This window comes from Urocitellus parryii, chromosome Y (genome assembly GCF_045843805.1).
Source record: "Urocitellus parryii isolate mUroPar1 chromosome Y, mUroPar1.hap1, whole genome shotgun sequence".
Classification (NCBI taxonomy): Eukaryota; Metazoa; Chordata; class Mammalia; order Rodentia; family Sciuridae; genus Urocitellus; species Urocitellus parryii.
The window spans coordinates 17,246,712-17,258,919 of NC_135548.1; the positions used below are offsets into that span (position 1 = coordinate 17,246,712).

General features: G+C 39.8%; 1 pseudogene; it reads right to left on the reverse strand.

The window, feature by feature from the left end:
• Positions 1 to 457: 457 nt before the first annotated feature.
• Positions 458 to 3,044, reverse strand: LOC144250949 (rho-related GTP-binding protein RhoC-like; annotated as a pseudogene).
• Positions 3,045 to 12,208: the final 9,164 nt, after the last annotated feature.

Genomic DNA, 12,208 nt, shown 5'->3' on the forward strand with positions numbered 1-12,208 from the left:
CCAGACAAAGGAAACAGGAAGCTGCCACACACGTGTTGGAACCTGTGGCCTTTATTTATGCCCCCCACCAAGTGCAGTCAGAGACAAGGCCCCTGCCCAAAGGAGAAACCCCAATCCACCTACCCTAGAAATGCTCCTCTGAGCCAGAAGTATATAAAGTGCTAGTGTGTGACCATCCTCTGGGGAGGGCCAAAGGGAGCAAGAGCCCTACCCCTGGACCAAGGCAGCAGGGAGAGGGACTGCTCAAGAAGGGCAGGCCACAGGCCCAGCTCCCAGAAGACAGGGAGGGAGGGCAGGCTTGCCACCACTCTGGGGGCTAGGAAAACGATGCAGTCCTGGGCATGAGGGAACTGTAAAAAGGAGCCTTCAGCATGGAGTCCTAAGGGTGGAGCTCAAGGGCAGGTGGGTGATCCCTAAGCCCCTGTGAAGAAAGGTGGCATCAGGAGCCGTGGGGATCTCAGAGAATGGGACAGCCCCTCCGGTGCTTATTCTTGTGGACCTGGAGGCCAGCTCGAGTGGCCATCTCGAAAACCTCTGGCACTCCCTCATAGGTTTTGGTGGAGCACTCAAGGCACTGATATGATTTGCCATATCCCAGCCTTCCTCAGATCGGACGGGTTCCTGAGAAGACAGAAGATAAGGCAGAGGAAGCTGGTGGCTAGGTGCACCTCTCACCACATCACCCATAAGTATAGTAACTATAACAAATACCTCCTCCAGCCTTGAGCCCACAAAGCATCCAGGCCCGGGCTGCCCCAGGCAGAGATCTAAACCTCATATTTACATTCAAAGTTGTCCCCAGACTAGCCCCTCCTCTCCCACCAAATCGCAGACCCTATGGTCCACATATGTTTTGCCTAAATGTGTGTAGGCTACCTCCTAAATGACCTACCTTCTCCATCATCCCTCCAACCCATCCTGTGCCTGCTGTTTCCATTTTAAAACCTTGCCTTATATAATTATCCTCTCATGATAGTCTCTATTCCATACCCTGGCAGCTTCCTATAATAAACTCTTCCTCTGGTCAGTGGACCGCTTAGTGAGACCCTGAATAAGCCAGCTCCCTTGCCCTCTAAGCCTTTTTTCAGCCATTGATGATGCCCTTCCTTCCCAGGTACACTGATGGTGCAGTCTGCATACCCTAAGTGAAACATAAGCTGTCTCCCCATGGACAAGGACTTCCTTATTCATCTTAGTAGCCCCAATTCCAAAGACAGAATAATAAACTGGAATAAATGAAAATGCCAAGTGACCTTGGACAAGTCACTTCATTCTATGATCATCTGATTTGATACTGAGGTTCCTTCTGGTTCTTAGCAGGGCACACACATGGGAGAGGAGGAGGTAGATATCACTATGACTGCTTAACACAGGACAGTTGGCTGAAGAGAGAGCTCCTTTCTGCCCCAGCCTGCAACCCCTCAGAGGGCACCTTCCTCCCCACGGTTCCCCATCAGGCAGCCCCTCCCACCTGCTTCATCTTGGCCAGCTCTCTCCTGGTATGCTCATCTTGCCCGAGTCCTTCTTATTCCCCACTAGGATGATGGGCATGTTGGGGCAGAAGTGCTTCACCTCCAGGGTCCACTTCTCAGGAATGTTTTCTGCACAGACATGTCCCAACAGGTACCTTGGCTTAAGCATGTGAGCACTGGTCTTCCTTCCCATAGCAGTCTGAGGCTGATGGTCTCCTTCATACCTCAAAACCCCATCCCTTGTAGCATATCCTCCCCCAAGCCCTTCCAAACACCGGAGATGCCACAACAAAGGAGCCAACAGAGAATGTGTGGCCCTTGTGACTCCATCCCCACAGCCTCTGAAGATGGCTGACTCCAAAGCGTCTCCACCCCCTCTCTCCAAAGTCTTCACCCAGGCTGTCAGGGCTGTCAATGGAGAAGCACATGAGGATGACATCTGTGTCCATATAGGAGAGGCGCTGCAGACATTCATAGTCTTCTTGCCCTGCTGTGTCGCACAAAGCCAGTTCCACCTGACAAACGGGCAATGCATAGCTGACCCCAAGGGCCCCAACCTTCTACCCAGAGATCCTCTCAAACCACTGGTCCTGCTGTGTGCAAGGCACCATATTAATCACAGTCATAACAAACTCAATTGAGTTTTTCTTTAAAGTTCTAAGATGTAAACTGGGTGTACTGGTGCATACCTATAAACCAGCTATGTGTGAGGCTGAGGCAGAAGAATTGCCAAGTTCAAGGCCATCCTGGGGAACTTAACAAGATGCTGTCTCAATTTGTTTAAAAAAGTAAAAAGGGCTGGGGATGTAGTTTAGTGGCAAAGTGCTGCTGGGTTCAACCCCTAGTAACCCCTCTCCCACAAAAATTACTAAAATGTGTTTGATTTTTGTGATCTCAAATGAATAGCTATGGTGAATACCACTTTAATTCTCACACTCCTTTAGGGTAAGTCATGCCATCATCACCATTTTGTGGTGGTGGGGAGTTTAAACCCAGAAGCAAAGGGACTTGGCCCTGATTACAAAGCGAGTATGTGGTAGAAGCAGAGGATATATCCAGGTTTTCTTTGGGATACTGGGGATTAACTCAGAGCCTCACACATGCTAGGCAAGTATTCTACCAATAAGCCACACTCCAGCCCTTTTTATTTTAGATAGGGTCTGGATAAGTTGCCCACACTGACCTCAAACTTGTGATCAATCTTCCTGCTTCAGTCTCCTGAGTAGCTGGCATGATGGGCATGTACCACCACACGTGAATATATCCAGGTTTTCTAAAAGTGCAGTTTCATTTCTCAAATTTTACTTGTTCCCACAGGAAAATAAAACAAAGATGTGAGAGAGTGGTAAGGAAGGACATACTACATGACCAGGAACAGGGTTCCAAGGCAGGATAGGAAAGGGCTCTTGGCCTTACCTGCTTGCTGTCCACCTCAATGTCTGTAATATAGTTCTCAAATACAGTAGGGAAGCAGACCTCTGGAAACTGATCCTTGCTGAAGACAATGAGGAGGCAGGTCTTTCCACAGGCACCATCCCCCACAATCACCAGCTTCTTTCTGATTGCAGCCATGGCTGGGGCTGGCAAACAAGAGGCAGTAGGGATTTTGGGGGAAAAAAAACTAGTAGTACAAAAACTGCTCTGTGACCTCCAAAACCTCTCCACAAACCTGGGCAAAGGAAGAGAAAACAGAAAAGGGGGCTTGCTTCGGCACATTCTTGCCAAGCACCAATCCTGTAAGAAACAGAGTTTAAGATTCCTAATTTCTGGGGCAGGGACAGGTCTTCTCCAATGGGTTAAAATATAGCAGTGGGAGGTGGAAGAACCCACGTGGGAACCAGAAAACGACTTTCAAAGTTATACACTCAACTGAAGGGAAACATTCAGCAAGGTGTTTAGGGATGCCTCCAGAAAAGCCAGCCTTTATCTGCTTTGCATATTGGAGTCATGAGACAGATTTCATTTGTAACAAGATTTGATACATTTAAGGTTTAATAACTGCTAAGGTATAATCTAGAACAGATTGTCCCTTGGCTTGAGTCACGCCTGCCTAGTCAAAAATAAGGAGTCCCTCTACAAAACCAGATACTAGCAGAACCACTTACTGGGAGGCTGATAGGTAAGAGAAGGAATATTTATAAAGCCCCAAGGTACCCACTCTTTGTTGGGTATTTTGACAAAAAATATTTACCTCAGGTTCCAGTGGCTTGTTAGGTGAATGGTGCACTTCCCATTTTGACAACAAGGAAACTCTCAGAGGGTTAGATAATCAGAGTGTCAAGGACAGCACTCAAAGCAGGGCTCTATGCCTCCAGAGTCTCTGCCTTTCTACATGCCACCTCAGAGGTGGAAAGGAGAGCAGGAGGAGGAAACCCCAGACAGAGGACAGAGGCATCAGCCAGCAGCTTCTCTGACCCACCCCACCCTGTCCCCAAACCCCGGGTCACACAAAGGAGGCTCAGTCCAGGCAGTACCCACAAGTCACATTAGGGCAGCCTGCCTTCCTCCCCTCTTCCTGCTGGGCCTGGCAGCAACACTAGGTTACTCAGCCCCCAGTAGGGGACAATGACTACACTGTAGGGAATCACGCATCCACCACAGCATAGGGACAGAATAATCCACTAGGGAATCACCTCCACCCACTCTGGAACAGCCCCTTCTTCCCTCTGTCCAGCTCACTTTTATGCCCTGCCCACCCCTCCCTGTGACTCAGGGCAAGGAGTCGGCTTCCCAGGGTTAGCATGTGTCCCTCATCACAAACACACATGAAGGAGCAGTTCATCACACCTGCAGTTTGTCACACCTTCACAGCTCCCCTCACTTCCTCCTTCCCCAGGGAGGGGAGCCAAACTCCACCCAGCTAGATTCCCAGCCCTGCAGTCAGGGAGAAAGAGAGGGTGTGCTCTGGAGCTGAAATGAAATCTAGGCTGTTGGGAAGAGGGAGGGAGCTAGAGCCTGGGCTGGGAGGAGCCCCAAAAGAAATGACAAATGAGGACCAGTCCCTCCACCAACTAGGCAGGGAGCACAGGGTATGGTAGGTAACCTGATCTCTGCCTCAAACCTAGCTTTTCCTCAGTCCCACATCCTGTCATGCTGGGCTGAGCTCTTCTAGTCCCTGCATTCCACCACCTCACATTATATAGCCTGGGTCTGCTTTTTAGGAAGCAGAATACTCCAGCCCCAGGCTGTTTCTCTTCAACAGTGGGATGCTAGGTGGCCCCTCCCTCTCCTCCACTTACACCTTCAGAAAACTGGGATGTGGAGGAAGAGGACATGAGTCACTGAGAATTTATCTGAACCACTCTCCAGATCACAAAGGGGCTCTTTGAAAACTATAGAACCCTAAAGAGAGAAATAGAAGAAGACCTTAGAAGATGGAAAGGTATACCTTGCTCATGAATAGGCAGAATTAATATTATTTAAATGGCTATATCACCAAAAGAACTCTACAGATTCAATGCGATTCCAATCAAAATCCCAGTGGCATTTCTAACAGAAATAGAAAAAGCAATTATGAAATTTATCTGGAAAAATAAGAGACTCAGAATAGCTAAAGCAATTCTAAGCAGGAAGAGTGAAACAGGTGGTATAGCTATACCAGATCTTAAACTATACTACAGATCTATAGTAACAAAAACAGTATGGTACTGGCACCAAAACAGGCTGGTAGACCAATAGTAAAGAATAAAGGACACAGAGACCAACCCACAAAATTACAACTACCTTATATTAGACAAAGGTGCTAAAAGCATGCGATGGAGAAAAGATAGCATCTTCAACAAATGGTGCTTGGAGAACTGGAAATCCATATGCAACAAGATGAAATTGAATCCCTATCTCTCACCAAGCACAAAAGTTAACTCAATATGGATGAAGGATCTAGGAATCAAACCAAAGACTCTGCAACTAATAGAAGAAAAAGTAGGCTCTACTCTCCATCACATGGGGTTAGGCTTCAAGTTCCTTAATAAGATGCCTATAGCACAAGAATTAAAACTAAGAATCAACAAATGGGATGAATTCAAACTAAAAATTTTTTTTTTCAGCAGGAAAAATAATATGTGAAGAGAATAGGGAACCTACATTCTGGGAACAAATTTTGACCCCTCACACACCAGATAGAGCTCTAATCACTAGGATATACAAAGAACACAAAAAGTTAAACAACAACAACAACAAAAACAAATAACCCAAACAACAAATACACCAAGGACCTGAACAGACACTTCTCAGAAGGATATACAATCAATCAACAAATATTAGAAAAAATGCTCATCATCTCTAGCAATCACAGAAACGTAAATTAAAACAACCATAAGATACCATCTCACTCTAGTAAGAATGGCAGAAATTATGAAGTCACACAACAACAAGTGCTGGCAAGGATGTGGGGAAAAAGGTACACTCATACATTGCTGGTGGGACTGCAAATTGGTGCAGCCAATTTGGAAAGCAGTATAGAGATTCCTTGGAAAACTAGGAATGGAACCACCATTTGACCCAGCTATTATTCTTCTCAAACTATACTCAAAATACCTAAAAATGGCATACTACACTGAAATCAGTTAGAAGATACTTTTGATTTGTTGAAAACATATTCATTGAGATTATGGTGGAAGAAAGCTGTTCCAAGAAGGGGGATTGAGATTCACAGATAAGTAGTGCTAGGGCCTCGGAAAAATCTAATGGTAACAGAATTAAGTTTACTGGGTACATGTATAGAATTCAGGAAGTCTCTGGGTCTCACACTTGGAAAGTTTTTTCTGCTGTGAATAAAAACAAACTCCATTTTACCCAAAACCACGAAATGCATAGATCTTCTGGAATCTTAACTCGGAGTCTAGTTAAAATCCTTGTTGCTATAAAAGATGAAACAGTGCATATCAGATGGAGCTGCTGAAAGACAGCTATGAACTGTGCATGAAATTTAAAACAACAAAACAAAACATGGAGGTCATTAGGCAAGAAAGTCTGGTATCTGGAAACTCAAAGTTGAAATCCAGCTGGTTTAAGACTATCCAGCACATACTCTATACTACATAGCTGTCTTTTTTAATATTTGTTTTTAGCTATAGCAATATCTTTATTTTATTTTATTGGGTGATGAGAATTGAACCCAGTGCCTCATGCATGGTAGGCGAGCACTCTACCTCTGAGCCACAACCTCATGCCCCTAGCTAGGTCTTAAGTTTAGCATGACAGTGGAGATAGTATCATACATTGGTGTCACATAGCCACATAGCATCTCAGAGATGAGTGAGAGTTGCCAGAATGCCAATAAACGTGTCTGAAGAAAGACTCTTTCTGTTGAAATCTTATTCCTACCTTTGATGTACACTCCCTTACATAATGAACTGGAAAAATTTTGAAAAAAAAATTTAAAAAGGAAAAAAATAACTAAAGATGTCTCGCTTGAACCCAAAAGCAATGGTCTCTTTCTGGGAGGTTTCAATTTCCTTAATAGGCCATTGGATATCTTTTTTGAGGATACTATTTGCATTGACAGAGACACTGAGGTCTAGGCCATATAAAATATTTAACTTTGCATGAAAGCATGTTCATATGTAACTAAAACTGACCTATTAGGAAGGACTATCCTTTATCATTAATGCACTCAATTGCCACTGCCATTATATGTGTTCATTATTTTAAATGGATATTCAAAACTCCATTTAACATCTTCATAATTTAAGGAGGATAGAAAAATGGAAGCACAAATGTTTACCTATATGTTATCATAAGTTGTAATACTATTTTCAGAGTCATAATCAGTTAAATATTTTGAGACTTAAATATCAATTATCACTTTGGGATTTCAAAGCACTGTTATGAAAGAAAATTATATTTGGCTTTATAAACTTCTTAAAACAAGTAACACAGAAGAAAATCGGGAATTTAAAAATATATGTGTACACATCTGTGGCTGCTTTTTTTTTTTTGATGCTACAAAAACCTTCCTTCCTCCTCTTCTTCAGATAATTTATATCAAGTGATTCAGCTGAAATATATATATATATATATATATATATATATATATATATATATATATATATATAATATTAAATTTATATTTATATTAAATATATATATTTAAACTAATTAGAAGATTTATACAGAATAAGAGTCTATCAAAAATGAAAAGTAATAATAAGCTTGATGTTTAGGTGATTATTTACCTTTTTAGATGATTATTGGTGGGGTATAATTGTGTGAACTCAGTGATTTAATCCCAGGACATTGGAACCTTGGCAAGCACTCTGCCAGAGTTGAACCCAAAAGCTCATTTTTTTTGGACACTGGGTCTCTCTAAAGTGTTCTGGCTGAAACTTGCCATGCTCCTGTCTCAGACTCCCAACTAGCTGTGCTTAGAGGTTACTACTGTACCTACCAGATATTTACTACTTCATGGAATGCTTTTAGTAATATAAAACTTCAACAGTCTACCTGGGACAAACTACATATCAACTGGTTCAATATGCAAAAACATCTCAAACTATATCCTCTCAAGATGAAAAAAAAAGTAAGTTAATTTTAAAAACAATATAAGAAATGTAGGATTCATAGTGGGGTAGGGAGGGGAAGCATGGAAAAAACAGATGAACTCTAGATAGGGCAGAGGAGTGGGAGGTAAAGGGAGGGGGCAGGGTTTAGCAAGAATGGTGAAATGTGATAGTCATCATTATCCAAAATACATGACTGAAGACATGAATTGGTATGAGCATATTTTATATATAACAAGAGATATAAAAATTATGCTGTATATGTATAATAAATATTGTAACACATTCCACTGTCATTTAAAAAAAATTAATTTTTTAAATGTAGGAATCCACACCATCTTCTATTCTTTTTCTTGTAACAGTAAATTTTCAAAAGAAACTATTAATCAGTAGTTATTTCCACAATGACTGAGAATTTCTACACTATTATTAAAAAAATCTTGTATATGTAAGGTGTTAATTCATTATTCTGAAAATATATATGTTCCAAAAGACTCAGTCTGTTTGTTCAGTCCCTCATGATTATGAATCTCCTTGTCATAAAGTGGCTTTTCTTTCCTTGGGGCTACCTTAGCATTTCAGCTGTTCTACTAGATATTTACCAGTTGACCTCAAATTACTCCTTCCTTTGTCTAGTTCTTTGGCTATTGGATTGAGGGGACCTCTTTTACATTATCTTGGAGACAAAAGTTTACTTGAACCCAAATGATTATGTTCCTTGTATGTGAGAGTAGAGAAAAAATGGTGACAGGTATAGTGGCTTTCTCAGCAGAGACTAAAGAAGTGAAGTTACCAGCCAGAGGCAGATACTGGAAAAAGCTTGAAGGCTGTAGTTGGACACAAAATCACGCATTAAATGGGTCAGTATTTATCTCAAAATAGAGGGACTGGTAAGGAGCAATGACAGAGGACAGTGAAGTTGGGGGAAATGGATAAAGAGTAAAGCTGAACTCATGTTATGGAAGATTTCTGGAAAATTTCAAAAGCTTGGTCTTTCACATACTAAAGAGAGGTTTATGGTCACATGAACATTGTAGCTCAATGGCTCCAAATGTTGGTGACAGAACAAATGTGGAGAACATTCCTATAGGCAGAGATAAAAAGGTGGCAAGAGTGCAAAACTAGAGAAAAGGCAGGCCAGACTTGAGGGGATGTTCCAAGAAATATAAAGGACATATCATTTTCTGGGATAGTGTAGAATTAATTTTTATTAAATAAAGGACAAACCTGAGATTCTAGAATAAGAGGCTCTGGACTGTTAAACAAGGTTTCAAATGGCATGTGAAATAAAACACAGCAACTTTTTAAGTTGTCTGGGATTACATGTAGTCTTTCAATTTCATATTTTCCTATGTTGAAAGGACTCATCTTGGTGCTTTAGGGGCAATTTCTTGAATCTTCTATTTACTCAATCATCCAATGAATCAGAGCACTCTATGGGAAAAACTTTGTGATAGAGCCACTGCTTAGCATGCAAAAGGATCTGTGTTCAGGCCCACCATTAAAAAGTAAACCAACCAACCAACCAAACAAACAAACAACAACCACCAAGCAGAAAAAAAAGCAAAGAAGGCAATAAAAGGGAATATACACAGTGGTTTGTGGGTTTGTGTAAATAATTTTAAATTTACAACTCTGGGTTTAAACAAAACAAAATAAGAAACCAATTTCAGAAAATCATAATTTCCTACAAATAGTTTTACAGGAAATGAATAAAATATACAAAATAATACTTTGTGTGCATGATTACAGACATAATCACATGAGTGATGAAGGACATGGAATAAACAGGGGCATCAAGTACTATATGGGTTCAAAGTAATTATTCAATACAGTGGGTATTATACTACAATTGAAATTAAATTTTAAACAGGTTTTGTTTCACACACTATCCTTAATCCAATATTTTTTGTCCATCTCCCAAGATTTGAAAATTATTGTCACCTATGAATTTATTTCTTTAAATCTGGAGAAAAAATAGAGTCTCATAATTCACCTAACAGGTATAAGAATTCCAATTTAGGAACTTTAATTTTAGAAATGTCTGAGATAAAGATTTTTCTCAAAATCATTTTAGTGTGTCTTTAAAAATGTATTCTTAAACTTATATGCCAATATAGACACTGGGGTATTTTTTAAAACCTTTATTTTATTTATTTTTATGTTGTGCTGAGGATTTAACTCAGTGTCTCACATGTGCTATTTGTCCTCCATAGCCATGGTTTCACTAAAAAGAAAATTAACTATCTTCCCACCACTTAGGGGACAATCTAGCATTTCAAATATTTTAATATAGTTCTTTCTAGAGAATTTTATTACAAAATTTATCTGATTTGCATATCCTTGCTTCCGTCGTCCCTACTGTATTCTTTTGAAGAAAACATCTACTATCTAGAATAGGCTCTATGAGTTTGGAAGAAGATAATAAATAATGGTTGTACATTTTATGTAATATTCAGTTAATAACTCAAGATAATCATAGAAGTTTAATTATTTTCATGAAAGAAAAAAGCAAAAGGGATACATAATCCACAAATCATGAATATGACAAACCACCCATACATTCTTGCTGAATCAACATGGGGTTTCATGGGTTTGCTTTGATATACAATACTTTAGCAGGGTGGGGTTATGGCTCACTGTCCATGCAGGACAGTGGTGTGTCTTCTTTTACTGTATCCTCAGGTCTAACCAACTGAAAGTTTCTTTATCAACTCATGTGAAAAGATATAGGAACCAAATATAATAAATAATATATAATAAGCATAAAGTATTAAAATATGGTAATCCAAAAGGAAAAGTGAACTGAAATGTCAAATAATTATCAGATATGAATACATTTTTTATTTCAAATTCATTGGAATATATACAAAGAATAAAAGCTTTGGTATGCAAAGAATTAACCTATAGAGTCTGGTCTTTTCAAAAGGAGCCTGATTTGGTATATCTTGTTAGACTTTCAAGAATTTTTATGAAATACCTGTCCTATCAGAAAATTAGCTATTTAAAGATGAAGATGTAGCTTAGTAACAGAGTGCATTTCTAGAATTCCTATAGCCATAGTTTCAGCAAAGAGAAGATTAACTATCTTTTTTATACCTTTATTATTTGTTTTTACGTGGTGCTGAAAATCAAACCCAGGGCCACACACATGCTAGGTGCATGCTCTACCACTGAGTCACAACCCCAGCTTCAAATTAACTATCTTTAACAATTTCCAATGCTTCTGAAATGATATGTTTCTCATCTCAACTACTGACATCAATGCCACATTCTTCCATATGCTTGGTAGTTATGGAGAAAAAAAGAATAGTGGTGGTTTCCCCAATTCTACCCATTTCCCCTGATCACAACCATCTCTGATTAGTAATAAATTCATCTTTGTATTCAATGCAAATATACTGAAACCAGCTGCAATGCATTCCCTCAGTCTTCTTATCATTATCTTAAAAATTACCTAGTTATTTTATTTGGTTCCCTCCTCATTTCTCCTTCCCGTTGCTTTTTCATAAGCAACCTCTAGATCTGTGGTCTTGATTTGTTTTTACATTCTTTATTTGGATTACTTCCACTTCTTTTTCTTGACAATTCAAAAACTCTATCTAAAAATACAATTTCTATATCTTCATCCTTTTGTCCTTCCCCTTTGCACAGGGACAGACTCAGAATGAAAGATTTATGCATTCACTTGATCTGTTTATATGCCCTAAACTAAGATGCAATGGCCCATCATTTAGATTTTCTATGGGGCAATTCATTCCTTTGCAACAGAATGTGTCATGTGGATCAGGAGCATTGGAAGCATCCTTAAATGTATTATTAACTACAATGTTTCACCAAGCACAAGTACTCCTGGAGCTGCCTGCCTAACAGTAACTGTGAACAATGGACATTCTTGAGAGCTGCACAAAGCTCCTAACATTACATAATGTAACTGTAAAATGTAACTACAGAATAAGTAACCTTACTGATACTAATAACCTATTGTAACCTATTGTTATAAATAAACGTGGCCACATGGACAAAGAGCCACTCTGCCACCTTCCCTGTCTCTACACATTATTTCTGTTTACTCTTTATTATTATTATTTACATTTTCCAGGAAACATTTTACCAGGCCATGACTTTGCTGACCATCCCATAATATACCCTCTTTTTATTTAATGATTTTATTATTTTGGGTAATATTTATGGTCTTAGGAATTATAAATCTTTCATATGTTATTTAATTATATA